General features: G+C 39.7%; 1 non-coding gene across 1 annotated transcript; it reads left to right on the forward strand.

Moving 5' to 3' along the window:
* Window positions 1-4,477: 4,477 nt before the first annotated feature.
* Window positions 4,478-4,610, forward strand: LOC119620777 (small nucleolar RNA SNORA18). The gene has a single exon (XR_005237327.1). It is a non-coding gene; the product is annotated as a small nucleolar RNA SNORA18 (small nucleolar RNA).
* The last annotated feature ends 20,791 nt before the right edge of the window (window positions 4,611-25,401 follow it).

Here is a 25,401-nt window from a genome sequence, read left to right on the forward strand (position 1 = left end):
CAGTGTAGAGAACATCACCCTAGGGGGGGGAAAAAAAAACAGCTGGAGCTAGCCACCATTCTACCAGTAACTTTTTATGAAACTATGGGCAAAATGTTTAAAAGTCTTGAGGCATAAGCTGCTTTTCTGAAAACTAGGGATAGTGATCTCTCCTCTGTCTGAAGCTCATCTCTTGAGAGTTTTACGGTTATAATCAGAAAGGACCCTCCCATACCTCTGTTCTTTTTTGGCAGTGATCTTAGACTCCAAAAGCTGCTCTGTGGAGCCTGCAGTCAGTTGTGTCTGTGAGCAACCACTTTAGTCACCACCTGACTAACCACGTGTTTCCAGAAATGTACCCTTTATTCAAAGGCTTCTTCAAAGAGTATCTAACAGTAACTCAGATACATGGTATTTACTTGCTTTGAGTGATTCTTCAGTACTTCTTCTAATATGGTTTGGCTGTGTGCCCACTCAAATCTCATCTTGAATTGTAACTCCCACAGTTCCCGTGCGCTGTGGGAGGAACCTGGTGGGAGGTGATTGAATCATGGAGGCCGATCTTTCCTATGCTGTTCTCGTGATAGTGAATGAGTCCCATGAGATCTGATGATTTTAAAAAGAGAAGATTCCCTGCACAAGCTCTCTGTTTGCTTGCCACCATCCAGGTAAGATGTAGCTTGCTTCTCCTTGCCTTCTGCCATGATTGTTAGGCCTCCTCAGCCACGTGGAACAGCAAGTCCATTAAACCTCTTTCTTTTGTAAATTGCCCAGTTTCGGCTATGTCTTTATCAGCGGCATGAATACAGACTAATACATCTCCCTTCTCAAAAAAACAAAAAACAAAAAAAGAAGAAGAAGAATTAGAAACATTTTTTTCTCTCGAAGACATTTTCTTATTTATGTAAATTCTGTCTCTCAATCAAATCTGAGTGTCTTTAACATTCTGTAAGCAGACATTTTTTAATACATTTTACCCAGCTGCAGTCCAATTATTAATTTGACAGAAAATCACTCAGGACAACAGAAATTGAGTCCCTAACACCCACCAAATATTTAAAAGTACATAATGTTGCTATGTGAAGATACTCAACAAATATGGAACATAGTTTGTGATTTCAAAAACTTTATAACCCACATTGGGAAGATAATATTCATTGGATTTTAGAATTAAGAAAGGATTATAAGTCCGCTATTTTCTAGATGGATCAGGAAATAGTCTACCATCCCAAGAATAAAATAGAGGGGAGAAAAAGATGATTTGACCACCGCAAAATAAACTAAGTTCCCTTTCCTACCCTCCAATGCTGTTATGCTGCACAGATGATCAGCAGAGGCGATTGTGGCAGATCCTAGTGCAGGTCTCATGTCGCTGGTTGTAGGCATCTAAAAAAGGAAGAGCACTGCAGAGAGGGCTCCTGCGTGCCTTCCAGCATTGCAGGCATATGAAGCCTGCAGGAAGGGGTGGAACAGGCACTTTGATGCGGACGTGCCAAAGGGGTCTTAGATCAACACGCTCAAGCAAGTCCAGTTACAGCTATGGAACTGTGACTCCTGGACCACAAAGTGATCCATCCACAAGATGATTTGAGAGGTTTATATCATTTTGTCATTTGTTGTTTCTGTTTTTTCAGATATGACTGGCAGTCACTATGTGACATAGCCAAATCAATCTGAATGTATTATTAAGTAGTATTTTTGTTAAACTTTTAATTTTAGCTTTACTGTAATATGCTTGTGGTGTGCTTTTTATATTCCTAGGAGTAGTGCAAAGGGAAAGCTCTGCTACCTGACAATTTCCCATGAAAGTAATTATCTGTTGGTTGTACATGGATGCAAATGCCACAAGAGCTTTTACTGCTAGAGGAGTGGGAAATGGAAGAAAAGACCCAGAGATGAGAGAATGCTAGAATGGAATGTAACATCAAGACACATATTTGAATTATTAAAAAAGATTGAAATACATTGCAACTGAGCTACAAGGATATCAGAGGCCAACACCTACAGAGAAAAATTCAATATTAAACAAGTGATGGCAGCTTTAAGTTCAATTGGCATTGAGAAGTCTCCTTGGGCAGGGAGGAAGCAGAACAGGCACCGATGAGGGTTAATATTCAGTGGAGCTAGAAAAGGCAATCCTCTATAATCCAAGACATTTTTTGCTCACCTGCTGGATGATATTTAAAATTTCTTTGACTTTAGTATTTGGAATTTTGCTTCAATGCTTGATTAAACATGTATTTGTGGGTTTCAATAGCCATTCTTTTTCTCTGTACCAGACAGATCAAGTGAAGTAGTCCCATTCAGGAGGAGTACCACCAAACCAGTAACCAGAGACATTCATTAGGGTCTACCTAGATTTGAACATGTTTGTAATTAATACCCTAGGATGGCTATTTTTATGTGTCAACTTGACTAGGCTATGATACCCAGATATTTCATCAAAAACCAGTCTGGATGTTGCTGTGAACCTATTTTTTAGCTGAGATTAACATTTAAATCAGTAGACTTTGAATAAAGCAGATTGTTCTCCATAATGTGGGTGGGCCTCATCCAATTAGTTGAAGGCCTTAAGAGAAAAAAAAAAAAGACTGCGATCTCCTAAGGAAGATGAGATTCTGCCTCCAGACTGCATTCAGACTCAAACTGCAATGTCAACTCCTCCCTGTGTCTCCAGCCTGCTGGCTTTCCCTGCAAATTTCAGACCTGCCAGCACCAACAATCATGTGAGCCAATTCTTATTTTAAAATCTCTCTCTCTCTCTCTCTACAGACACATGCACACACACACACACACACACACACACACACCCGATTTGTTCTGTTGATCAGGAAAACCCTGACTAATACATATCCCCTATAACCCCTTAGGGTTTAGATACAGAACTTGAAATAGAAAGAAATTTATTTGAGTGATGAGAACACATGGACACACAGTGGGGAACAACACACACTGGGGCCTACTGGAGGGTGGAGGGTGGGACCAGGGAGAGGATCAGGAAAAATAACTAATAGATACTAGGCTTAATACCTGGGTGATGAAATAATCTATACAACAAACCCCTATGACATGTTTACCTGTGTAACAAGCCTGCATATCCTTCACATGTACCCCTGAACTTTAAATCAAAGTTAAATAAAAGAAATTTATTTGAGTATAATAAACTCAGAGATTCTGAGTAAATAATAACCTTTTGTTAAACAATTTAAATTAAACCTAAATAACTGATTAGAGGAACACTAAATATTTTTGAACTAAGTTTTGAATATGGGATCCCAGCAACCCAATCTTGTTACCTAGATTCATGATTATTCTCTTTCCTTTTTACTTTTTTTTTTTTATGGTCTATTGTCTTGTAAGTTTCTGAACTAATAACTGGTAGTCAGCTTTTGTAGAGGTTTTGCTATCTCTCCAGAAATTCTTTACATACTCCCTCTGCATTCCCTTCGATCAATGTCTTTGAAGTAAAAAAAAGAAATGTTCATTTTGAATCCTGAATCTGAAGAAAACACCAGCTGTGGAAACTTGTCCAAGTCATTTAACCTCTCTAAGCCTCAGTTTTCTCATCCCTCAAGATCCTCACAAAAACAGTACTCAGATTAAATGAGGTAACAAACGTTCAGACCCTGGTGTTTATATAGGAAGGCACTGACTTCCATGTGAGGTGACTAAAGCCTAGTAAACAAGCTTCTTGGTTTCTTTACTTAAAAAGTCCCTGATCGTAAAAATATCAACAAACATGTAATTTAGAAAGCAAAGAACATCTCTGCTATCCTTGGCAGCTGCAAAGAAAGTCAAAAGGAATATATTATTCAACGTAGTCTAACTTCTCTAACAAACAACTCCCCAGTTGCAGCAGCTTGACATAGTGAAATTGTTATTTCTTGCTCATGTCACAGTGCAGTGTGGGATGATGGAGGGACTCTGTTCCACATTCATTCATGAACCCGGGCACCTTCAATCTTGTGGCTCCACCCTCATATTGGCCCTTAAAGTTCTTTCTTTTAAGGTAGCTAATGAGAAAGAAAGGCAGAAAAGAGAACCTGATGACCACACAAAGGAAGTGTACGTAGGTCATTTCTGCAAGTGGCGTGTGTTGCTCCAGCTCACACCAATTGGCCAGAATGCCACTGCATAACCTTACCTGGAACATGTAGTGTCGCCCTGTGCCCAGGGAGACGAAAACAACAATGTTGGTGAACTTGGGCATACATTCCTGTCTCAAGAGCCATAAAGACCTGTTAGATTAGTTCTTTCAAATTTGTTTGTTCTTAACTGTTTACTCTCCATTACTCATGCATATCCTTTGATCTGTGTTCAGGCCTCTGATTTTATGTAAATGCTTAGGCATACACATTTTCCTATAAACAAAACTTAATAATGAGAAAAGAGGTAGACCAGAAGTCCCTTAGTGTCTAAAGTAGAAACAAAAAGATACTTGTTAAGACAGAAGATAAAAAATAGGGAGTCTCAGAGTGCAAAAGGAAGTGATACATTTTTTGAGGTCTATCCCGAAGGGACTTTTCCTGGAGGCTGCACATTGTTGGAAATGCCTCATAGAGTTAACTCTGTGGTTTTACTTTCTTCACAGGACTCTTGTTAGATCTGTGGGAAGACACTACAAGACAGTTGCTATAAGTATGAAAAAGACAGTTACTAAATGTATGAAAGACCTGATAATTTACTTTTTTACCTTGGGTATTGGCATATTCCATATTCTGCAATATTCTTGAGTGTGATCGCTTAGGAATGAACATGATTTGAACTCACTCAGGTTTATAGAGGGTGTCAAATTGAGAACTAAGCAGATCCACCTACACTAAAAAATGACCCTAATGTAAATTGGTTGAAGAAATTAGATCTCAAAGATTCCTGATTTTTCCAAAGGTAAATTTTGAAGTCTTCATCAGTATATCCATATTAAAAGGAGATGACAGAAGCCAAAATCAAAGAGTTATGGCCTGACGGAACAACTGCATTAAAATAAGCATCAGTTTCATTCAAAAGGGCTAACTTGAAGATAAATCTTTTGAAGATAAATTTTGACTCCTGCTCTTTAGAGGATCTAAAGTGACCTTGATGGACAGTGGAAGAAATTGCAACATGGAATTACTTGAATAAAAATCTATTGACTTTAAATAATTTCGCCTAATGTTACATATACACAGTTAAAACGAAAACACCTCTTTACACTGTTAAAAAAAGAAAAAGAAAATAATAGATTTTCACATTGCCCCACTGATGCCATCAAAAGTCTATATAATCACTAGAGTCAAGTATTAGAAATGCTATCTTCTGTGGCCACATTCCCTTGCAAGGCCCATTAGTCCCTAAATTGTCTCCCTGGGCACATGGCAACACTACATGTTCCAGGTAAGGCTATGTGTTGAGAAACAGTAGTGCTGGCTAAAGCCTCACAGAACATCTGGTGAAATTAATCTATTTGCAGGCTGCAAATGCCTATAGCAGTTGATGACCACGATGAAAAATGCTTTCATTTTCATGGACTATTTCAAACTTCCAAGAGAAGTTAAGGAGAGCCAGACTCCCTAGTTCCCCATCTCTTTTCCTTTCTTCTGGTTCCTATCCACATTCTGTACCCTGAAAAAGCCCAGATCTTCTCCTGTACCTGCCCTATGTGCTCTATCCAACCATCCTTAAAGCAAGGCCTCTGCCAAACACACAGAGTGAGGAATCACCCATATGGCATGATGTTTGTCTCGACATCATGAGTGGAGACCAAAGAGGCTTCCCCACACTCCCATTGCAGATCTATCAGCGTTCTCCTGTACAACTACAGTGCCAGGACATTCCAATTTTAGCTGTGCATTGGAGTAGGGCGTTGAAGGCCTCATAAAAAATATAGCTATCTGACAGCACTGATAGTCAAAGCCACTATCTATTAAGTGGTTACTATATGCTAGTGACTTTATATATGCTAGGTTATTAATCCCACCACAACCCTAGCAGTATTATTACTTCCACTGAAAACTGAGTTTTAGTGAGGTTAAGCAAACAGCCCAAGGCAGCATAGCTAATAAAAGACAGAGCCAGGATTTAAACCTAATTCCATCTGACTCCTCCTACATGAAACAATTATAGCAAACATTTGTTGAAAGCTTACTACATGCCAATCATTGTTCTGAGCTCCTTACTTGTGTTAACTCATTTTATCCCACAACAATTCTAGGAAGCAAACACTGCCATTACCACCGTTTTGCAGATGAAGGCACTGAGAGTGAAGCGACTTGCCCAAACCCTACAAAAAGTAAGTGGTTAGAGCTGGGACTGCAATCCAGAGCTCTCTGTATTGAGACCAATCCATTCTTTTTTCTTTTTTTTTTATTTTTATATGTTTTAATTGTAAAATTTTCAATAATTCCTACTTCCATGTCATCACCTAGATTTAACAACTATTGACATTTTGCTATATTTTCTTCAGTTTTTGTTGAAACACTTTAAGTTAAGATATCATAGTATTGGCCAGGCATGGTGACTTACCCCTGTAATCCCAACACTTTGGGAGGCCGAGGTGGGCGGATCACCTGAGGTAGGGAGTTAGAGACTAGCCTGACCAACGTGGTGAAACCCTGTCTCTACTAAAAATACAAAATTAGCCGGGCATGGTGGCACATGCCTGTAATCCCAGCTATTCGGGAGGTTGAGGCAGGAGAATCGTTTGAAACTGGGAGGTGGAGGTTGTGGTGAGCCGAGATCGTGCCACTGCACTCCAGCCTGGGAAACAAGAGCAAAACTCTGTCTCAAAAAAAAAAAAAAAAAAAAGACATCATAGTATTTTATTCCTTAATACTTCAGCGTGCATCTCTAAAGACGGATTGTTTTTACATAATCACAATAGCATTATCACAGCTGATAAAATATATTAGCAATTCCCTAATACCATATTCAAAATTCTGTAATTGTTCCAAAAGTATCTTTTTTACAGTTGGTTTGTTCAAACTAGCATCCTGCGAAAAATCATGAATAACATTTGCTAATTATGTAATTCTAAAACACCTCCTTCCTACTCCCTTTTTGTACCCTGACATTAATTGCTGAGGAATCAAGATCAGTCTATAGAATGATCGGCCTTCTGGATTTGTTTATTTCCTTGTGGTGCTGGTTAAGATTTTCCTCTAGTTTCTGCATTTCTTATGAAGTAGAAATTTTAACTAAAGGCTTGAGTAGATTCACTTTCAGCAAGAATGCTTCATAGATGATATTGCAACTTTATGTTGTACCACATTTGGATCTTCACAGTAACTGGCCATTGCATCAACAGCAGTATCTAGAGCATCATAGCATCAGGTGATGATGGCCAGACTCCTCTACTGCAGAGTTATGCCCCCGCCCCAACACTGAATTGGCAATCATGTAGGGAAGTCTGTCGTGATGGTCCCTGTCAACTTTTCTTTTAGTGGTTTCAGCATCTGTCAAAGGTTCTTGTTTGAATTTCCATCCTATCAAGGGCTGCAAAATGGTGACTTTCTGACCATATCGCTGCATCTACATTCACAGCTCACATTCTTCAATAAAGAAAAGTTTTCCTTCATCAAGTGGAACTATTTAGTTATGCTGAAATTCAGTTTCTTCTAGAAAGACATTAAATATTTAATTATATTTAATTCTCAATTCTCAGAATAATCAGTTCATGTAATAATCACCTCCAGTGATGGCAAATGAGTTTTGTTTTGGAAGACATTCTCTTTTCTGAGTTTAATTATGTACTTGTGGAGTTTTATACATTCATAGTCATTTTTAAATGCTCAGGTTGTCTCACACTTGCCACTCTATACTCTTCAACTACAATGCTACTAAACCCAGATTAGGGCCTAGATTGAAATCCACGTTTCCCGTGTAGTAACTGAATGACTCTTGCTTCTGTGCCTCTGTTTCTCAGAAATAAAACTGGAATTAAAAATTCTATATAGCTTATAAGGTTGTTGTAGTAATTAAATGAGACAGGTCAGCTACCAGGCTTAGCGAAGGGCATAAACAAAAAAAGAATGTGACAAATGTTAGTTACTCCTATTTTCATACGATCATCATCTAATGCTAAGTCTGCACTTGGGAAGGAATTAGGGTCTGGGGATGGGGTGGTAAAGGGAAGAGCAAGGGTCTCAAAAGCTCTAGATAGAAGATTCTTACCCAGAACAGTGACACATCAGGGCTTTGCAGGGCCAGGAACAGGTAAAGAAACTAGGTAGCTGGTGAAGGGAAGAAGGCAGGAGGGAGAAAAAATTTTCCGAAAAAAAAATTGTTTTTGTTTGTTTCACAGTTTTCTCAGGGCCTATTCTATTCCAAGATATCGAAAAGAATGCTAGTGCAACTAGAGCTAAGTGGCTGTCTTAGAACCTATCAGAGTAGAGAGGTCAGGTCATTTCTAGGCTTCAGGTGGCCTGTCCACCTATCCTGCCAGCCTAGTCCCAGGTTGGGCATTAGCTGACGGGCTAAGTTGCTTGTTTCATGCTGGTCTGTAGGGAGAGCTTACAAGTGGGAAGGCAAGTTCAGTGTCATCTTCAAATGACAATGGTCATATGAAATACTAAAGATATTTTCCTATAAAAACCTCCCACAGAAATGAAAAGTTTTTAAATAAAACATATCATCCAAAATTGTAAAGTGAGAAAGATTGTTTTAATCTCATTTCTTTGAATTGTATTGTGAGAGGTATTGGTCTTCTTCCGCCAATCCAAAGTTAAGGACAAATAAATCTCATTGTATCTGAAACTTTGGAGGAAAAATTTGATGCTATTATTTTCCTTCCATGGAAATTTTATTCTGGGGATATATTTCCATAGCAAATGCATAGTAGTTGTCAAAGAAACAAGCTAATAGTAGGCTTGAGAAGAGGGATTTCTTAAAATGAAAAGCCGTTATATCCTCCCCACCATGTCTTTCCCTTTCAGAATACTTACTGGCTCACCCCAGTCTCCCAGAACATAAACAATGGTGTTGTAGCCACGAAATCCTACAAAGACCACGTCACTTTTGAGCATGTACACACATATATATGTGTATGGAATGTGCGTATGTGTTTGTGGAGTGGAAGTAGGGGCTTTACTTCTTTCTCTTTTTATTCTTTTTTTTTTTTTCTCTTTCCAGACAGAGTCTTACTGTATTGCCCATGCTGAAGTGCAATGGCGCGATCTCAGCTCACTGCAACCTCTGCCTCCCGGGTTCAAGCGATTCTCCTGCCTCAGCCTCCCAAGTAGCTGGGATTACAGGCACCCACCACCATGCCAGGCTAATTTTTGTATTTTTAGTAGAGACGGGGTTTCACCATGTTGGTCAAGCTGGTCTCAAACTACTGACCTCACGATCTGCCCACCTCAGCCTCTCAAAGATTACAGATGTGAGCCACTGGGCCTGGTCTATCTTTTTATTCCTTAGTAAAAAATGTTTCCCTCACAACTTGACAGGAACTGGCTCTGAGATTTACAGAAATAACTGAAGGGATATCGCGCATGCAAATTATCCTGCATCTTCATTAGCTGTACTGCTCACAATAGCCAAAGCTCTCCATCCTCCGTCTTTTTAGGTCATGTTAAAGTTTCCTTTAGAATCATATTCAGTGGACTAGCATGCCTCACTAGAACGTTGAGTGACTTGAAAAATACTTGGCTACCAGACAAGAAAGTAAAACAAAAGCTAAGTGTGTAACGTTTAACAAAGGAACATTCAGAATCTTCCCTCTGGCAGAATCAAAGCAGCAAAGAACACCCTCGTCCTCCTCTCCCAAATAAAAACTGGGAGAAAACATCCTGGAAAATAAATGCCAGCAGCCAGAAGCCAGTTACTATGAAGAAACATGATGAAGTTTTAAACCATTTATTCTCATTTTGTTCTTCTAAACCAAGGCCACTAATAACCTCAGAAATGTCGACTGATTATCTTCTTTCTGCTTGGTTGGTATTTCTGTACCAAAATGTTCAGATGGAAGGTAAACAAAGGCCTAGCAGCTCAGATTTTTTTTAAATTTGAACTGGAACTCATTTATTTGTATTTCAAAATTCTGAGGCAGATTACCTGGAAGACATCCAAAACCTCAGAAGCCAAAAGTTCTGCCAAGCATTTTTCAGCTTGGCAATCGGTAATATAATACAGCCAGATCATTAAAGAAATCCTATTCTGAATTCCCTTGAAGTTTCTAAGGCAAAGTTTAAACAAAAATTATTTCCTTCAGAGACTCCTATGCATGATAAGTTTCCATCTGTTCATAAGGAAACAGCATAGTAGATTAGACACCTTGACTAAGAACAAATAAACACAACAAAAATAAATGTACATTGCATTTCTCTCTAGACCTGCATGGCTGTGTATTCACAAAGCAAAGCATTGTATAGCTTCCGTCTCTTAGGAAGAAGTTGTTTATTACTCCTTTGCTTTGTCATGGCCATCTTACTCATTTACTTTTCAATAATCACGTATTGAAAACTCACTCTGAAGAAGGTGCTGTGCCAGACACCATGTAAAGAAACAAAGATGTAGATACACAGACTCTGCTCTTGTGGAGCATAATATATAGTGGTGGGGAGGAGGAGATGATATGTACAGATAGGTATTAAATCAGATAGAAGGCATTAGGAAAAGTACCTTAGGAAAGGCAAGATGAGATGCTCTGGATGTCCTGAGAAGGGTATGTTAATTAGAATGAAGAGGTCAGGAGAGATTTTAGGAAGGAGGCAGAATGAGCACTGCATCATGAAAGGGAAGTAGGATGTGGACAAAGTGGAGAAGGTCTTAGAGTACCATGGTGCTTCATCTAGTGCCTTGTTGCCTGAAGTGCTCTATCTGCTCCTTTCCAACCTGCGTCACATGTAAGTCCATTTATACACTTAAACCAAAACTGAGAACACATATTTCTCACCCACACATTAAAATCAAGTTGAGGCCGGGTACGATGGCTCATGCCTGTAATCCCAGCACTTTGTGAGGCCAAGGCGGGCAGATCACTTGAGGTCAGGAGTTCAAGAGCAGCCTGGCCAACATGGTGAAACCCCATCTCTATTAAAAATACAAAAATTAGCTGGGAGTGGTGGCAGGCACCTGTAATCCCAGCTACTTGGGAGGCTGAGGCAGAAGGATCACTGGAACCTGGGAGGCAGAGGTTGCAGTGAGATCCTGCCACTGCATTCCAGCCTGGCCAATAGAGCGGGACTCTGTCACAAAACAAATAAATAAGTAAATAAAATGAAGTTAAATATTATCTCACAATTCTATACAATCACAGTTTGCTTTTTATGCTGCAATTTATTTTTTCCATCTAAGTTGTCTTAATGTACCATCTCCTTAAATTAACTGCCAGAAAATAGGTGAAACCCATGAAACCTAGTGTAATAGTGGAGCCATCCACTAATCAAGACAATCAAGACCAATGTGGGAACAGGAGTCTGAATTATTTAACTGCATAAATAAGCACATTCCCACTTTGCCTATGAAGGGTGCTTATAATAAAGAATCATCTCTTAGCCACCGTTCCACTGTTTCAATCTATGGAAAAATCAAAATGCACTTATTGAATTCATTTAAATAAGCATTTACTGGGAAATTCCTACCCCAAAGACACTGTGCCAATTTGGAGGACTCAGGACAGCTCCCTGGAGGCATCTCACAGCCTGGAGGGGGAACTCACATCCACCTCTAAAGTAGGGTATGATAATAGAGCTATACACACAGATCCTTGGAAGCACAATGCACAAGTATATCTAATGCTCACATTCTGTTTTTAAAATGAAGCTGGTTTTCATTTGCATATGTAAATTCATATTCCTATTATTTGGGCTTCTAGTTGTAAGATAAGCTGAAAATGTTCTTCAAACTTTTTTGGCATTAGCCTTAGAACCTATTTATGTATGAATCACGTGCAAAATATTAGCATTATTTTTTAAGCCATTTGCCAATGTTGACAAAATAACTGGTTTCATTTACTAAACTTGAATGTGAATGATATTGCACTTTGTCCAACATTCAAATATACTTTCACATTCAAAGATTTGCCACAATTGAGGATACTGAAAAATGTGCCACTTATTTTGAAAGTAATTTTAAAACATATACATTGGAAAGGCATTTAGAAATGTTTGTGACAGTGGAATCATTTCAATGTACTTTCCTACCTCCTTTGTTATCTTTGTCCATTTTGTTTTGCTATGACAGAATACCACAAACTGGGTAATTTATAAACGAAAGAAATTAGGGCCGGCCCAGAGGCTCATGCCTGTAATCCCAGTACTTTGGGAGGCCAAAGTGGGTGGATCACCTGAGGTCATGAGTTTGAGACCAGCCTGGTCAACGTGATGAAATCCTGTCTCTACTTAAAATACAAAAATTAGCCGGGCATGGTTGCGGGCGCCTGTAATCCCAGATACTTGGGAAGCTGAGGCAGGAGAATTGCTTGAACTGGGGAGGTGGAGGTTTCAGTGAGCCGAGATCGGCCCACTGCATTTCAGCCTAGGTGACAGAGTAAGGATCCATCTCAAAACGAAAAAAGAAAAAGAAAGAAAAGAAATTTGTTTCTCACAGAGAGCATGTGAGAAAGGGGGAGAAAGAGCCAGAGAGCAATGCAGCAGAACTTGCTTTTATAACAAACCCACTCCGGCAATAACTAACCCACTCCTGCAATACCAACATTAAGCCATTCATGAGGACAGAGCCCTCATGACCTAATTACCTCCTGTGAGGCCCCACCTTCCATGACTGTTGCATTGAGATTACATTTCCAACATACGAACTTTGGGGGACACATTCAAACCACAGCATTTGTCTAGCAAATTCCTAGTTAATGTTCACAACTCAGATACTGCCTCCTAGATTTCCCTCTGCACTCCCATGCTATTTTTTGAAACCTATAATTCCATCCCTAAAACCAAGTCAAAGACACCTGTGCCTTTGTTTCCTCATCTGCAGGAGGTGATAACCGATAGTATTCATAGAGGTAAAATAAATTAATGCCATGTAAGAACAGCGTGGAAACCACAGTATCATAAAAGTATTCACTATCATTATAGGCCCAAGTAATTATCACATAGTAGGTCACCAATATAGGATCATTGAATAAAACATATACCTTGTTCAATAGATATATCAGAATTTATACATCCCAAAGTGTGTTAGCCTCTTTCATAAAATGAACTACAATCTCACTTCATAAGCTAGAAATAAAAATTCATTGAGTCTAAGCTACAGCTTTATGCATAGAAAACAATACCAACTTATTTACATAGCACTTTAAAATTTGACAAAGCACATTTACAAAGGGAGAGAATTAATTTAATTTTCTTTCACACTATGTGATACAGCTCTAGTGCCAATCATAAATGACAAGCTCTTAATACATTTGCCCATTTGGACTCCTCTTTCAAAAGTGCCTAAGTACCTAGTGAGGTGCAGTGGCTCCTGCCTATAAACTCAACATTCTGGGAGGCCGAGGCAGGAGGATCATTTGAGCCCAGGAGTTCAAGACCAGCCTAGGCAACGTAGGGAGACCCCCTTCTCTACAAAAAAAATTTAAAAATTAGCCAGGCATGGAGGCACATGCTTGTGGTTCCAGCTACTTGGGAAGCTGCAATAAGCCATTATCACACCACTGCACTCAGTTTAGGAAACAGAGAGAGACCTTGTCTTTAAAAAAAAAAAAAAAAAAAAAAAAATGGTCTAAGTTGTAGTTGAAATCTGCAGTGACTCTTTAATCAATGAGCTTCTAATGGTCTTTTTTATTATGATTATCAAATGTCTATGCAAACATTTCTTCCTCTGAACTTCACCCTTCTGAAAAGGGACAGCTGTGGATGACTATTCCCTTTCTATACCAGTTCCAATAGCACAGTGGAGAGGGGAGGGAAAAATAAACACACACATTTCTAACTTTCCAGCCTACTGACTGCTCTGCCCTTTCCCCTGGCCAACATCCTCAAAAATATGATAATGAAGTGGTTTGTGTGACTATGAAAGAGTCGTTTTCCTGGGCTGGAGCCAAGGGAGAGAAAGAAGGTATCCAAACACAGCTGCAGTTACCTCTCCCCGCGCAGTCATTTCAGGGAAATGGACTCAGCATATCTGGAAGGAGGTCAACTGAGGGACAAAATAAAAGACTCTCTTGGTTGGTTGGTTCTACACAGATCCTGAAAGCAGGCTTCAGGCCTATGCTACAACAGTCCCTCTGACTTTGGCAATAAAATGAAGGAGAAATATCACAGAAACTACCAAAAGAAAAACCAGTCAAATCTCATTATCACAAACTCCCAGAAATTTGTTGAATTATTTTAATATTTTCAATATAGCTGACTGGAGTGAACATTAGTTAACATGAGTAATTGATAAATTGGATCTACATTATCATTTGTGTCTACAGAGATTTTGTTATAAAGAAGTATATCCAAGTTAGATTTTCACCTAATGGCAGGTTGGGGGAAAAAAAGATGAAAAAATATGTGCGTTCTAACTATTTTTTACAAACTATATACATAGTAGATTATTCCATTGTTGACACTTCTGAATCATATGGCCATGGAAATTAAGGGAATCCCTTAATTGAACCCCTCAATTGAAAGAGGAGCAAACTAAAGCACAGAGCACATTGTCCATGATAAGCAACCACTTAGGGCTGCCATCATCAATGGGAAGGTCTCTCTCAAGTTATAGACTGAAATCTAAGCCTGGCCCAGCATTCATTGGGCACCTTATTTTCTGCCTACATTTTCATAAGATGTATCACAAACTTCAGCAATTATTTATTATGTACTATCTGCTATCTCTTTATGCAGGTTAACATTGAAATAATAAATTGAGAAGCCATTAGACAGGTGGGTTTAACACCCTGGGTTCCTATCTAAGGCAACTAAAACCTAGCTCAGCCTCATTTCATGCAAGTGGCTAATTTAAAAGAAATGAAACTTAAGCTCAACCAATCATATAGTTAACTGGGCACTGATTATATTGTCTTGAACTTCCCATCAAGATAGTCCAAAAAAGACAATTTTTCAAACTTCATGCAATCAAGCAATTTCTTTGCTCTGCTTTCTTACTCACCCTGTAAAAGCTTTTCCATCAACCACCTCTGCTGAAGCCCTGAACCACTTCCAGTCTAGAGCTGTCTAGTTCATGAATTGCTATCTGCTCAAATAAACTCTCTAAAGGTTTAATGTGCTGAAGTTTCTCTTTTAACATTAATCTTCTATTTAACATTATTGTAAACTCCTTGAAGGTTACCACTATGGCAAAATGATTCTGAATCCTCCCACTCCTGATATCTCCTGGGAACAGTGCTGAAAATCCAACATTGAGTAAACCCCTTTCATTGGCAAATGGGCCCAGAGGGGCCAGCATGAGGGAGAGAGACTTGATAAAGCTCTTGTCCTCCTAAAGTTTAAAATGGAACAGGCAGAGCAACCTAAACAGCTCTGATACAGTTTGGCATGGTGAAAGTATAGACAGTTCTGTGTGATTTCAGGTAACAGGGAGATTAATTCACCTGACAGTATCTGACAAAAGATACTCAAAATGTGGCCCAAGAGCCAGCTCTCATTATTACTCCATACAAAATAAGTTCAGAAATTGAGGGTATTTATTGAGAAACTCTTATAGCAATTGACAAAGTAGAAATTCTGCCTGCTGAATCTAATAATAAAAAATTACAACTTGTGCTTTGTGCTTTGTATGTCTGTGAACAGATTGAGAATTTTCCAAAGAAAAGGAAAAAGGAAGGAAGAGAGAAAAAGAAATTGGCCCTTCTTCACAAAGAAGTTGAGAAGAGTGGTCTTCGATGAATCAGGCTTGACCTAGTCCTTGCAGATGAGTAAGACTTCCACAGCTAACTATGTGAAAGAAGGGTGGAACGAGGACAGTCAGCAGCAACTATTCAGAATGGGGGATTCCGGGAACAAATGAAGACAAACACAACTTGTGCAGTCAGAAGATAGGAAGTGTGAGTATCCATGGGCGTGTGGGAAGAGAATTCAGCATTAGTGGATGACGCAAAGGTTGGGAGATTTTATTCCAACCTGAAGAGTTTGCATCTCATAGTGTTGGCAAGCAGAGAGCTATGAAAAGCTTTCGACTGGGAAGTGCTATAATAGAATCTGCACATAGATAAAGGATGTTCAGTAGCTACTTGCTAATTGAACTACTGCACATTTGCTATAGGGGCTGTAAACTCAAAAGCTTAACTAGGCCAGGCAGGTTCCATGCATAGGAAGGCAAGGTTATCAATCTAGCAAGCACTCGTCTCATCTAATGGGGCACCTACTACTCAGGTCTTCCCAGCTGTTTTCATCTGGAGATGCACACCCAGTGTGCCGTATCTCCAATTTTTCAAGAGAAGCTGAAAAGCTGGGTTTATATGGCAACTTCTAAATTACACATTAGCACTAACTTTAAAAATGTTTAGCCAAACGCAACAGGTCTACATATTGGATTTGTTATCTAGACCCCAATTTGCATTAGCACTAATTTTAAAAATTGTTAGAAGATACTATGAATTACACACTATCACTGATGTTAAAGATTGTTAGAAGATTCTATGAATGCCAAACATGTTGGATTTTTTTGTCCAGACCCCCAATTTGCATCTCTGTTTTAGCACAGAAAAAAGAGAGACCAGGTGTGCTGGCTCATGTCTGTAATCCCAGCACTTTGGGAGGCCAAGGTGGATGGATCACCTGAGGACAGGAGTTTGAGATCAGCCTGGCCAACATCTCAAAATCCCGTCTCTACTAAAAATACTAAAATTAGCCTAATGTGGTGGCACACACCTGTAATCCCAGCTACTCGGGAGGCTGAGACAATGAGAATCACTTGAACTCATTAGGCAGAGGTTGCAGTGAGCCAACATTGCACCACTGTACTCTAGCCTGAGTCATAGAGTGAGACTCTGTCTCAAAAAAAAAAAGAGAGAGAGAGAGAGAGGACAGTTACCTGTGTCAAAGTGATCAATTACTCTTTGTGTATTTTTTGGTCCCTAGAGCTTACAGAGATTATTTTTAATACTCATGATGTGATGTCTGCGCTGTCCTGTGGTGCTCTGTTTTCAAGGATGATTGCTAGCATTACTGATTACTGCTGGTGTGTACTGATGTGCCCTAGTCTCGTATATACCTAAAGTTCCTTCTAACTTGGTTCAGCATCAAAAATTATGTGCAATTAAGTCATCCTTTATAGCTTTCCAGCCTGTACTTCCATCACTAAGGGGGAGAGCAGTGTGTGATTCTTATTGCCTTCATCCCTTAAAGCCAGAGCACTTGTCATTCCTGGACCAAAACTGGGTTTTTCCATCCAGCCTTCAGTAGAATAGTGCTTCATTCTGCCAGAGCATTTCACTGTTCCCTTTTCTCTGAGGATTCTTGTGCAACTAATGTTGCCTGGGCTTGATTTCAGCCAAGATAAAGGCAATATCGAGATGCAGCTTGTAGCCCCTTTAGGAAGCTTCCAAATTATGGAGCACTTAGAAAGGAAAAAGTTTTTCTTCTGATAGGTTTCAGAAAAGAAAAAAAGTCTGCCAGTAAATTTTAAATGTGTTTGTTAGAAAGAGTGGTGAGGGGTGAAGAGGAGAGGGACATAAAAAGAATCAATAAAAACCCTCTTCCCAGCTGTTCATTCCACAGCCTGCATAAAGAATACGCATCTTTTTGATTAAAGTGCAGCTTTCCTGCCCTTCTCTGGCAGGCTGCCAAGCTGGCTTAAGGTGAGCTCTGCTATTTTAAGGTGGAATTGTTTGCATTTGACTTGAAAAGACTCATTATTCCATAGCTCACTTTTTCACACTGCCTCAGAGGGGAAGCAGCAATTTAAACCTGAAGAAACAATATGGAGGAAATGACCCTTGGCCCCTCAGGGAGGGTTTAAAAAACAAAAATCCAAATGACTTAATTCCACAGCTTTCACCATTCCCAGTGGCACTTCCTACGGTTCCCAGAAACTTAAATTTGACTTGATAGGGTTAAATGTCCGTAGACAGTGACATCATAAATTCTCACAACAAAAGATTATTATTCCATTGTAAAAATCACTAAATCTTTAGATTTACTTAGTTTAGGGGGACTTTTTTGCTCATTTATCTGGTAAATGTATCCACTCAGAAATCCACATAACTGCTCAGACTTTGAATTGATTCCAGCACAGGATAAACATTGTGGATTGCTAGCTGAGATTTTTTTTTTTTTTTTTTTTTTTTAAAGCCTGGTTGGTTTTATGTATTTTTCATAAAATATCTTGGTCTTTTAGCCTGGAAAGTCATTGGTTCTGTGTCTGAAAAACAAATCACTATGCACATGCACAAATATGGCCAAGCTGTGCCATTAACCCTAAAATATGGCTGCCTGTCTCCGCTCCTCTGCTGTTCTGTAACACTTAGCTGGACTGGCTTCCTCTTAGCCAAGATGTGCTCCCTGCATTAGAATTGCCTGAGTTAATTATTGGATTTCTTAACCAACCCATCATAGAATTTGTTAGTCTCAAGTCTTTTTTAAAGTATTAATTTTTGGTTGTCTTTGTGTGCCCGGAGTTTGTGAGGCACTTAGTATGATTTCTGACCACCCAAAGCCAAAAATAAAACTGTAAGCCCCTCCAAGTGAATGTAGGGATTCCCTTTCCACCAAGAAAATTTCAAAGAAATCTGAAGAACGAGTTCAGGTCGTGACAGGAAGGAATCATTATGGTCTTTCCCTTTTGGAGTTTAGAGGCAGCTGACCAGCATTAACATTAAAATACAATTTGTTTGTTTGTTTGTTTGTTTCAGAGACAGGATCTCACTCTGTCACCCAGGCTGGAATACAATGGCATGATCAGGGCTCACTGCAACCTCAACCTCCCAGTCTCAGATGATCCTCCCACCTCAGCCTCCCAAGTATCTGGGGACTACAGGCACACATCATCATGCCCAGCTGTTTTGTATTTTTTGCAGAGACAAGATTTTGCCATGGTGCCCAAGCTGTTCTCAAACTCCTGAACTCAAGCAATCCACCCACCTCAGCCTCCCGAAGTGTTGGGATTACAGGTGTGAGCACTGAATCTTGGCCTGAAACCCAGCCAAGAACAGATTCTTTGTAGCAATAAGATAGCAAATTCCAACCTGACTCTACTATAATATCACATGACAGATAAGGAAGGATATCAAAATATTTTACCCCAAAATATATTTCTTTGCCATATTTTAAAATGGTCCCACAAAGCCATTTTTTGTGGGGGAACTTTTGCATCTGTAAAGAATCTCTGTTAACATAACTAGATCTTTCCTCTTCCCAGCCCTCCCAACCCTGAAGAGATTAACTGAGAGTCAAGCACCTTTTAAAGGTCTAAATAGGAAACATTTGCCATCTATTGTCTCTAAGGGCAGCGACCTCTAAGACATCTTCTATTAATAAGAACTTTGGTCTCCACAACCCCTTATCTTAACCCAGATACTTCTTTTTATTGATTCCAAGTCTTTAGATAATAACTAACTCTTTCAACCAATTGCCAATCCGAAAATCTTTGAATCTACCTATAACCTGTAAGCTCCACTCCACCACACCCCAAGTCATCCCCCACCACCCCCTATGCCACCCCCACCTCACTTCCACTTTGAGTTGTCCCACCTTTCCAGACTAAACCCATGTATCTCTCACATTATATTGATTGATGTCTTATATCCCCCTAAAATGTGTAAAATCAAGCTGAAGCCTAACCATTTTGGGCCCATGTTCTCAGCACCTTGTGAAACTGTGCCTTAGGTGATGGTCACTCACATTTGGTTTAGAATGACCCTCTTCAAAGATTTTACAGAGTTTGACTCTTTTCATCAACTCTTTTCATCAACACACCTTTTAGCAAGACTGCATCTCGTAGATATAAAGCAGGAGTTTTAAGTTTATCTTTTCCCTACTTTTCCACATCTCACTGTGGTTTTGTTATTATTAGCACTTGGAACTGATACTTGAATTTTTCCCCATTGCGCTGTAATAACGCACAACAGTCTGCGTGTATCTGCTACAGAATGATCGTTTTCCAGAAACAGAGAGAGGTTTCTTTGTCTTGTGATATAAAGAAAATATAGTCATAAATTAAAATGTCTGTGCTATTGTTAATTTTTTAAAACTATAGAACAAAACAATTCTACACACAGTAGATGGGAAATGAAATGGAATACTTTTTCTCACCTAAATTAGGGGATTTCACTTTTCCCATTGTATTTTCTGTCTCTTCTCTTAAGTTGTGAAGTTTCTTTTAAAAAATAATTTTTTTAATAAATAAACAGTTTGAATCTAACACATGCAAGGAAAGGCCTTGATAAAACTGCTCACAACACACTCGTGGAAATCACTGAGTTGTAGGGACAGTTCTAGAAAACATTTCTGCAAGGCAGTGGAATAATTTACTTTCTTCAAAAGGCTCAGTCAAGTCCTTTTAGCTCCCAGAAGAGTACAATCCACTTCAGTTAAAAGATGAGAAGAGAGTCACTGATGGCTTTAGGCAGAAACCTTCCTATGTCAGTACCTGGAAAGGGTCACCCTGGGCCCAGGTGTGGCCTCAGCTTCACTACATACATTATGTCAGTAAATATCATCGATTTTTAGTGTTAGTTCCCATTTGAGAATTAAAGCAAAGGTCATGAGTTTTCTTCCTGTGTAAATATATATACATCCGTGCATCACCCAAAAAGCCCTTTCCTGAACCCCACTACCCAATTTTTAAGTTTGCCCAGAGGTGATGTGTCTCTGGAGCTAGATTCATGCAAAGCAAACCCAAAGTCTGATTTACTAAGCCAGAATGCCAATTTACTCATTTAGAACTGGCGACATGGCTTGGCCCAGGAGTTAGGCCAACTGTCTGCACATTCCCTTTTGGTAGGTAGAGCTACACAGAAAATCAAATTACAGATCCGAAGACTTCCTGGTGATTTTAGAAATAGAACAGAGGAGGTGGATGTTATCATGCAATACCAGTCTGATCAATTTCTCTTCTCCATTCCAAGGATATTTGTGTCTACCTTCCAACCTCAGAGTCCCCTCTCCCCTAGTCGTCGTTTGTCAAATTCCAGTATACAGAGGGGAGGGGCTCAGAAGATAAATCTGTCTGTCACTTGTATAAAATGATTAAGCCAAACAAGTTAAATGCAACTGAAGGTGTGGCAGATTTGGGGACCATTCCAATCATTTCTTCTTCAGCATGTATTCTTTTTGAGGATTTCAGAATTACTTTATTAGTAATGAGTACACATTTCTTCTGCAGCTGGCTATAAATGGAATGCTTTTAGTTTGCATTTCAAAGAGAGAACTCAGCCTGAGTTTTCCTGTAAGTCTTCTGAGCTCATCTTGGTTGTTAATTATCAGCTACCATGCATCAACTATAGAGTTGACCCCAGTGCTTATTTGCTGTAATACAGGGCAACCATGGCACAGATCATCTAAAGCAGCTGTTTAAATACATGTATGGTATTTTCCAAGGATATCTGCTTCTTGGGTTTTTTCTTAGATTATTGTTTCATTGTGTTTGCCTTTGGAGCCCAGGAACACATTAAGCGAGAAAGAAGAATACAGTATTTTCCACTTGCTGCTTCATCAAAAACTATCTCAGTCTCTCTCTCTCTCTCTCTCTCTCTCTCTCTCTCTCTCTCTCTCTCTCCCCCCACCCCCCACCCCACCTCCTCTCCCTCTTTCAGTAAATGTCATTCAAAGCTAAGAATCTGGAAATAATTCTTCAGCCTATCAGCTACCACAGCAGAAATCTCAATCTCTGTTGGTAAGACTTAAAATTTTCTCCTAAATTATGCTAATGAGACCATTTGCACAATGATTTTTTTACAAAAGGAAATAGGCTTGTCCTGTGCTCTTTTCCTTGTGAGGAACCAGGTAAAGTAAGGCAAGGAATTTTCCTAAGTGTATAGAACAAAATGACAAACATGAGGGTTGTGGGAAAGGCAAAGGCTAACACAGAGCCAGAGAAGCTGATACCAAGCAGTTTAGCAGAGCACCAGGGCCGAACAGTAGAACTTCAATATAGAGCTGAACAGAAGTTGGAGCAGCGACCAAGGTTAAAGCAGGAAAAGAGATGATAGGAGGATTTCTAGAGGTAAGGCACCAACTCACCTGGCTGATGAGGTCATCTTTTTAAAAGGGTTAGGATGATGTGAACAAACTCAAACTATGATTCAGAATAGCAAACAGGAAGCATTTCATGAAAGCTGTGTGAGAGTAGCAACAGGTCAAGCAAAGCATCTCGATGTGATCCAAGCATCACAGGGAACAGGAGTAGCTTTATCTCCATGGGGCTAAGTATAAAGATGCTATCTGGCTCCTTTCTCAACCAGTTGCCTCAGATGAGGCATCACAAAAATCAGCACAAGATACTCCAGGGATACTCATTATCTTCAGGTCTCCTGATGAGTTAGATTTCCTCAGAGTAAGTGAATGGAAATAAAACGTAAGACAATCCAGGATTCATAAAAGCTTCACCTTGGCAGAACTCCTGGGTGGTCTAATCTTCCAGGATTCTGATTTGCTCTGCTTTCCTTTGAAACTAAATAGAAACCTCCAACAGGCCCTTCTCTCTGCTTCCAAAACATGTTGAAGTTTGTCAAGAGTTTAGCTTATATTTTGGACAAAATGGCATCACTTAAGTTAATGTTCTTTAGTAAATACTGATTAAAGATATACTCAAGAGATTTGTATTTGTATTTTCTTTCTTCAGAAGGGAAAAATTTCTTCTAAAGATGAACACAAATTCTACAAGAAATATTTTCCATTAAACTATGTTGTGGTTCTTGGCCGGGCACAGTGACTCACACCTGTAATCCCAGCACTTTGGGAGGTTGAGGCAGGCGGATCACCTGAGGTCAGGAGTTTGAGACCAACCTAGCCAACATGGTGAAACCCCATCTCTACTAAAAATACAAAAAGTAGCTGGGCGTGGTGGCGGGCACCTGTAATCCCAGCTACTCGGGAGGCTGAGCCAGGAGAATCGCTTGAACCTGAGAAGGAGAGGTTGCAGTGAGCTGAAATGGCACCATTGCACTCCATCCTGGGCGACAAGAGCAAGACTCTGTCTCAAAAAATATATAAATAAAATAAACTATGGTGTAGTTCTTATTTTGTGGACTCCCAGAGAAGTTAAATGCTTCTCCACCAAAACCCCAGTTAACAGTAGGCCAGGAACAATGCTTAACTGCTAATACAACATTGAGGCACTACTAGCTAAACAACACTAACAGACCCAAGTCATAAAATTTTCCTACCAAACATTACATAGAAAATATTGTCATCTTTTCCTTTAATTGCTTTCAACAGAGAGCTAATTCATCAATTGCATTAACAGGTATTTAACGACTTGGGAAGAAGCTGAGTGATCTTAACACTGGTGGCACAAAAGCTGTGTTGAAACTGTAAGTTGTTAAGTATCTCTGCAGCAGTAAATCAGTATATTTACTGGAGAAGAGCTTTGGGGAAGAGCCATCCTTTCACTTTTTTTTTTTTCCAAACCTGCTAATTCCAAACAGAACTTTAAATTCACAACTGACAGCTTCCATTTCCTTTAAGGAATTGGGCAATTACTATTTGTCTTAGTCCATTTGGGCTGCTATAACAAAATACCTTAGACTGGGTACATTATAAACAACAGAAATGTATTTCTTACAATTCTAGAGGCTGGGAAGTCCAAGATCAAGGTACCAGCAGATTCAGTCTCTGGTGGGGCTCATTCCTCATAGATGGGGCCAGGTTGCTGTGTCCTCACCTGGTAAAAGGGGCAAAAAAGCTCCCTCAGACCTCTTTTATAAGGGCATTAATCCCATTCAAGAGGGCTCCATCCTCATGATCTAACCACTTCCCAGATGTTCCATCTCCCAACACTGGGGATTAAGTTTCGACATATGAATTTTTGGAAAAACATGAACATTCAGATCATAGCACTATTGCAACCTGCAATTTTTAAACATGAAAACAGAGCTGATGCCTTTACACAGCCTGAAAGTTTCCCATGTCTTAACCTGGATAGTGGTCACGTAAAGTTAGGATTCAGGCAAATTGCTAGATATATAGATAATCAATTAAATGACATGATGACATATAAGCCAAGTGCTAGGGAACTACAGATAACAAGAGCTGTAAGTGTTTAGAGAAGGAAGACCACCCTATCCGAGGACAAGGTAGGAGGAGGTTTTATAGGAGGTGAGATTTGAGCTGGCATTAAAAGGCGGGTAACACTCAGACTAGAAGAGAGAAGAGACCATTGCTCAAAGGAGACAATCACTGTACCCAGAAGTATGGAGGGGAAATAACATAGGAGCCAGTAAATATATATAGTAGACACAGGAAGAATATTTCTTTGACTTTCATCAAAATAGCACTTTATTTACATATTCTTCACTTTTATTAGGTCCCCAGCCTCCAGCAAGCTAAGCTAAATTGTAGTATGTAACCATTTCCAGTCAATTATTCTCTTTAGTCATATGACCTGTCTTTTTTCTTTTCTTTTCTTTTCTTTTTTTTTTTTTTGAGACAGAGTCTCACTCTGTCCCCCAGGTTGGAGTGCAGTGGCGTGATCTCGGCTCACTGCAGCCTCCGCCTCCCGGCTTCAAGCGATTCTCCTGCCTTAGCCTCCCGAGTAGCTGGGACTACAGACGTGTACCACCACGCCTGGCTAATCTTTGTATTTTTAGTAGAGACCGGGTTTCACCATGTTGGCCAGGATGGTCTCAATCTGCTGACCCCGTGATCCACCTGCCTTGGCCTCCCAATGTGCTGGGATTACAGGAGCTGTCTTTTTTCATAAGGATTGCAAACAAAACAAACAACAAAAATCTCTGGTATTTGGAGCATCCCCTCAGAACTTCCATGACATGACATTATCTCAGGTAATCTCCCAGAATTGAGACTCTGCAGCACTCCTTTTTCAATGAACTGTAGACAATCATTTATTTTCCACTTAATTGGTTTAGTCCATGGAGCCTGCACTTCACTAGAAAACCATTTGGGAGAAGGCGAGGTATTCATTCAAAATATCTTGGTTCATTGAGCCAATTAAGAATCAGAAAGGAGCCTGGGCACAGTATCTCACGCCTTTAATCCCAGTACTTTGGGAGGCTGACGTGGGTGGATCACTTGAGGCCAGGAGTTCAAAACCAGCCTGGCCAACATGGTGTAACCCCATCTCCACTGAAAGAAAACAAAAATAAGCTGGGCGTGGTAGTGCATGACTGTAATCCCAGCCACGCAGGAGGCTGAGGCAGGAGAATCACTTGAACACAGGAGGCAGTGATTGCGGTGAACCGAGTCTTACAACAGAGCAAGACTCCCTCTCAAAAAAAAAAAAAAATTCGTAAAAGATAGCCACCTTTATTCTCACTGTTGCTTTACAATCTTTTGTCTTAGGTAAGTCAAATTTAACGGTAGTCTCTGGCACAGGAGTGTCATATTCTTGTCTCTGTTTACTTCAAATATTGTTTAAACTACT

This window comes from Chlorocebus sabaeus, chromosome 15 (assembly GCF_047675955.1).
Source record: "Chlorocebus sabaeus isolate Y175 chromosome 15, mChlSab1.0.hap1, whole genome shotgun sequence".
Lineage (NCBI taxonomy): Eukaryota > Metazoa > Chordata > Mammalia > Primates > Cercopithecidae > Chlorocebus > Chlorocebus sabaeus.